The sequence below is a fragment of the Mustelus asterias genome, chromosome 21 (assembly GCF_964213995.1).
Source record: "Mustelus asterias chromosome 21, sMusAst1.hap1.1, whole genome shotgun sequence".
Taxonomy (NCBI): domain Eukaryota; kingdom Metazoa; phylum Chordata; class Chondrichthyes; order Carcharhiniformes; family Triakidae; genus Mustelus; species Mustelus asterias.
In genome coordinates this window covers 79,363,079-79,368,848 of record NC_135821.1, presented here as the reverse complement: position 1 = coordinate 79,368,848, position 5,770 = coordinate 79,363,079, and positions in this window count along the sequence as shown.

Sequence of the window (5,770 nt, the reverse complement as noted above, 5' to 3'; positions counted from 1 at the left end):
TGCATGGGTTTCCTTCGGGTGCTCTGGTTTCCTCCCAATCCAAAGATGTGCAGGATAGGTGGATTGACCATGCTAAATTGCCCCTTAGTGTCCAAAGATATGTAGGTTAGGTGGAATAGCCATGGTAAATGTGTGGAGTTACTGGGATAGGACGGGGAGGTGGAACTAGATAAAATGCTCCTTCGGAAAGTTGCTGCAGACTCGATGGGCCGAATGGCCTCCTTCTGCACTGTAGGGATTCTATGATTCTATGATGTCAGTCCCAAGTCAGTTTGTGAAGTGTGAAACTAGACACTAAGGGCGGGATTTTCCAACTGCACTCGCCCCAAAACTGGAAAATCCCACCCGAGGTCAACAGACCTCTGCATGGTCTGCCCCCCGCCTGCTACGATTCCTATGGCTGGTGAGACAGGAAGATTCCACCCATATACTTTGCTTGATGATAGGTTTATTCACAGAATGCAGCATAACATACATCTGATTCTGATCTACCATACCTGTGTGTCAGCAGTTTCAATAACTTATAAGCAGTCTGTGCTTGAAGCTTATGTAATATTTCTATCACATGGCTGAGTAGGAATCTCTCTAACTCTTACCATCATGTTGGAAGGGTTTACAGGCTGATAATCACCTTGTTTGGCCAGGATATTGAACACACCTTCCTTGGCCATCATCCTGGAGTGGGACTCAAACACAGAGCTCTGGCTCTGAGGCAGGGATGGGCCCCACTGCTCCCCAACACCCTCAGCACTGTCCACCTTCTCAAATCCTCAGCCATCATATATATCTCTATATCCTCAGGATTGTTCCTCTGGCACCTCCTTTCCACGGCTGAATTTTTCCAGTGTGTCTTCATAATATTAACATTAACATGCAGAGGGATCTGGGTGTGCAGGTCCACAGTTCCCTAAAAGTGGCAACACAGGTGGCCAAGGTGATTAAGAAGGTAAAAGATGTGGAGATGCCGGCGTTGGACTGAGGTCAACACAGTAAGAAGTCTCACAACACCAGGTTAAAGTCCAACAGGTTTATTTGGTATCGCGAGCTTTTGGAGTGCTGTTCCTTCATCGGGTCACCTGATGAAGGAGCAGCGCTCCGAAAGCTCGTGATTCCAAATAAACCTGTTGGACTTCAACCTGGTATTGTGAGATTTCTTACTAAGAAGGCATATGGCATGCTTGCCTTCATCAGCCGGGGCATTGAGTACAAGAGTTGAGAAATCATGCCGCAACTATATAACACCTTGATTAGGCCGCATGTAGAGTATTGCATGCAGTTCTGGTCACCACACTACCAGAAGGGCGTGGAAGCTTTGGAGAGTGTGTAAAGAAGGTTCACCAGGATGTTGCCTGGTCTTGAGGCTGTTGACTACGAGGAGAGGTTGAATAAACTAGAATTGTTTTCACTGGAAAGACGGAGACTGAGGGGAAACCTGATAGAGGGCTAAAAAGTTATGAGAGGCATAGACAGGGTGGATAGCGAGAGGATTTTTCCCAGGGTTGAAGTGTTAATTACAAGGGGGCACATATTCAAGGTTAGAGGGGAAAGTTTAAGGGAGATGTGCGGGGGAAGTTTTTCATGCAGAGAGAGGTGGGTGCCTGGAACGCGCTGCCAGAGGAGGTGGTGGAAGCAGGCACATTAGCAACATTTAAGAGGCATCTGGATGGGTGCATGAATAGGGAGGGAATAGAGGGATACGGAGTAAGGGCAGGGTTTTTTTAGTTTAGTTAGGGCATCATGATCGGTGCAGGCTTGGAGGGCCGAAGGGCCTGTTCCTGTGCTGTACTTTTCTTTGTTCTTTGTTCTTTGTTCTGTAACCAGACCCTGATATCTGCCTTGTGGAGCTTTGCACTGTTTCTTGCGTTACAGTGTCTCAGTGAGTAGAACTGGCTGTAGTCCCCAAGGGCTCTGTGTACCCTGATAACTAACTCCTCAGTTCTGTATTTAATTGTTTTGATGTGGATATTGGCTTTATTGATTGTTGTTCTGAATGATGGGAGATATTTAAAATCCACTAACTAAGTCTCCCAGCAATTTCCGAATTGTGGTCTTAGCAGCGAAGTGGAATTGTCCCCAACTCATATTGTGGTGCTGAGGTGCAAGTCATTCAGGGCGTATGAGTTGCTGTGGCAACCGTGTTGTAGGTTGGAGCTATGGATATTGATTGTGGAGATTCCAATTTTCTTTCCATCACAATGCTAATTGGGATTTCACCCCTCCCTTCCCACCCTTCCCACCCCCCTCGTGTGTTGGAAGGATGACTGGTTAACCTGTTTGGTCAAAAGCAAATTACTGCAGATGCTGGAATCTGAAACAAAAAGAGAGCTTTGAGCTTTGACAGAGGGTCGTCTGGACTCGAAACGTCAGCTCTTTTCTCTCCTTACAGATGCAGCCAGACCTGATGAGATTTTCCAGCATTTTCTCTTTTGGTAACCTGTTTGGTCATGTTATGAATGAACCTTCCTTGACTAACAAGGTCTGAGGTGGGACTCGAACCTGCAGCTCCCAGCAGTTTCTTTTGTAAGATTGTAAAGATTTTGTGAACTCAAATTTCACCATCTGCCGTGGTGGGAATCAAAGGTAAGTTAGCGAGACATTCCGCTGAGCATCCAGAATACTGATCCAGTGACAATAATTTAATGCCATCACTGCCCCTCACAGCAGTTTTGAAATGTTCTGTGTATTTAATTAAATGATGCCCTTCACCTGTGTATTTTAACAACATGATTCACAACATTGACCAGGCTAATGAATTTGACCCAACTTGCTTTCTTTACAGATTATGATCGAGCTAAACATTGCTGCCTGTATCCTGGACAGTCTGATTCAGCCTGTATTTGGGATATTCCTGGTTCATCCTGGCTCTGAGGTTTCTGGTCAGTTGTGAAAGGTTCTTTTCCGACTGGAATCCTAACCCTCACTGTCTGTTGTTCAGATATTTCTTTACTGGGTTTGTGTTCAGTAGATGTTGATAAACAGTGCGCAGCATTCTGGTGCTGAGATGAAACATCAGTATTTCCATTTATTCAGAAAATCTTCATGTTTGGTTAGTGATCAGTCTGTTTGAAGCCCACATGGAGTGAGTCAGAGTCTCTAGAACCAGAAGGAGTTTTCTTCTATTCAATACAAAATCTCACCACAGAATTTTCTGTTTTTTTTCATGTGTTCTTTTGTTAACTATAGTGAATCAGTGAACTCTGTTTATCAAACTTCTTGTTGATGGAAACAGTTTAATTTATTATCTTGTACCCATTCATGCAGAGATAAAGTTGGCTATCTTGTGGGAAAGTTTACCTTCATTACCCCATTCTTCCAGAACATAAAACCTCCCATTCAGTAACAAGTTACAAATATCACCTTCCTTGATCTTTATCACTGCCTGAAATAAAGCTCAGTAATGTGTTCAGGAAATAAAAAGTTTGTGCAATATGGGAGATTTTATTTGACCAGAGAATGAATGAGAGTACACCCAGTCAGTATTCCGATATGAACTCTTTAATGTCTGCAGCAACTCACTTGTGCAAAAATATTTCTAAATTATGTAGAGACATCCAACAAACTGAGTTGAGCCACATTCGAAAAGGCCCAGAACCAGATCGCAGTGAACATACATTTCAGGTGAAAGTCCAACAGGTTTATTTGGAATCATAAGTTTTGGAGCGCTGCTCCTTCACTTTAACCTGGTGTTGTGAGACTTCTTACTGTGCCCATCCCAGTCCAACGCTGGCATCTCCACATCACAACATACATACCAATATATGTATTGAATTGATGTTTTTGATCTTAAAGTTAAATGATGAAAGTGTAATGTTCAACAAGTCTCGGTGAGGCTAGAGATTAGAGGCAGCTTGCCACGTCACTCATTCACTCATTCACGCAGTGAGCTGTGCACATGTTCATTATAACGCCACCTTCAGTTGCAGATCATGAAACGCTTCAAAGGAATAAATGTCCCCTGAGCCTGATGGTAATAAGGATGAAACGTATTTGTGGAAATAGATGTTGATATTGTCTCTGGATCATGCTTGTGTTTAAGCTGATAAACTCTGGTGCACTAAGTAACCCTCGCCACAAGAAGGTTGAAAAGCAGGCTGTGAATTTATATGTACATTCTGGAGATTTCCATGACTTGATTGACCAGAAACTGAGCTGGACCAGCCCTATAAAAACTGTGACTAAAAGATCAGGTCAGAGACTGGGAATTCTGCAGCAAGTAACTCATCTCCTGACTCCCAAAGCTTGTCCACCATCTACAAGACACAAGCAAGGAGTGTGATGGAATACTCCCCACTTGCCTGGATGAGTGCAGCTCCAACAACACTCAAGAAGCTCAACACCACCCAGGACAAAGCGGCCTGCTTGATTGCTACTCCACAAACATCCAATCCCTCCACCATCAATAAATAGTGGCAGTCATGCTTACCATTTACAAGACTCATTGCAAGAATTCACTATAGATCCTTAGGCAGCACCTTCCAAACCCATGACTGCTACCATCTAGAAGTATCTGCAGATACCGGGGAACACCATCACCTGGAGTTCCCCTCCAAGTCACTCACCATCCTGACTTGGAAATATATCGGCCTTTCCTTCACAGTTGCTGGATCCAAATCCTGGAATTCCCTCCCAAACAGCACTGTGGCTATACCTACAGCTCAGGGGCTACAGCGGTTCAAGAAGGCTGCTCACCGTCTGAAGGGCAACCAGGGATGGGAAATAAATACTGGACTGACCAGCGACACTCACATCCATAAATGAATTTAAAATGATTGCCTTTGGAAAGCAGAGACAAACTTTATGTTCCTTTCCCTTGGGTCAATGAGGTTGAGTAGAACCCATGATTGATGAGCCCAATTGCATCCTCTCATTTCATGTTTTTTATGTAATTATAGGGAGGTGGCAGGAGGTTACTTCATTCAAATAACTTGGTAAATGGAATTAAGAATTTACTGATGACTATGAAATCATTGTCGATTGTCAGAAAAACCCATCTGGTTCACTAAGATCCTTTAGGGAAGGAAATCTGCCGTCCTTACCCGGTCTGGCCTACATGTGACTCCAGACCAACAGCAATGTGGTTGACTCTCAACTGCCCTTGAACAAGGGCAACTAAGGATGGGCAATAAATGCTGGCCAGCCAGCGACGCCATTGTCCCACAAATGAATTTTTTTTTAATGTAGAAATGTTCTCTCGCTGAAAACCTTTAGTTACTTCAACGTTGTGATGTTTAAACTCAAAAAATCAGTTGAGTGTCTCAGAGCCATCACTCTTCCTTTGATTTGATTCAGTTTGTTTTATATGTTGAAGAATATTGCATCAGGAGCTGGTGGATGTCAACATGCATTAAGTTTGACAAGGTGATTCTAATAGTAGAATGAACGGTCCACGGGTTACCATACAACCAATGGTTGACATGCATTCAAACTGCTCCCTGCGTTTTGCTTTGGTCACAAACATGGGCTGGTATTCTCCGGTCTTGTATGCCCATTACTGCTGCCAGTGAGATTGGAGAATTTGGTGCTTAGCCAAGCCTCCAGCGGTACTGGAGAATCCCAGCCAAGGGCGAGGTTGGAGAATTCCAGCCATTATCCTTATTGGTCATTAAATGGCAAATTATTCAATTTTTATATTAAGACTCAGTTATAATATTATTTTCTTGTATGCTAACTGAACCTTCTAAGTTTTAAAACACATTACTCATGGAGTAATATGGACCTTAAGTAATGGAGTTATTATTTTATAGAAAGTAACTGGTCAAAGTTGCAAAAT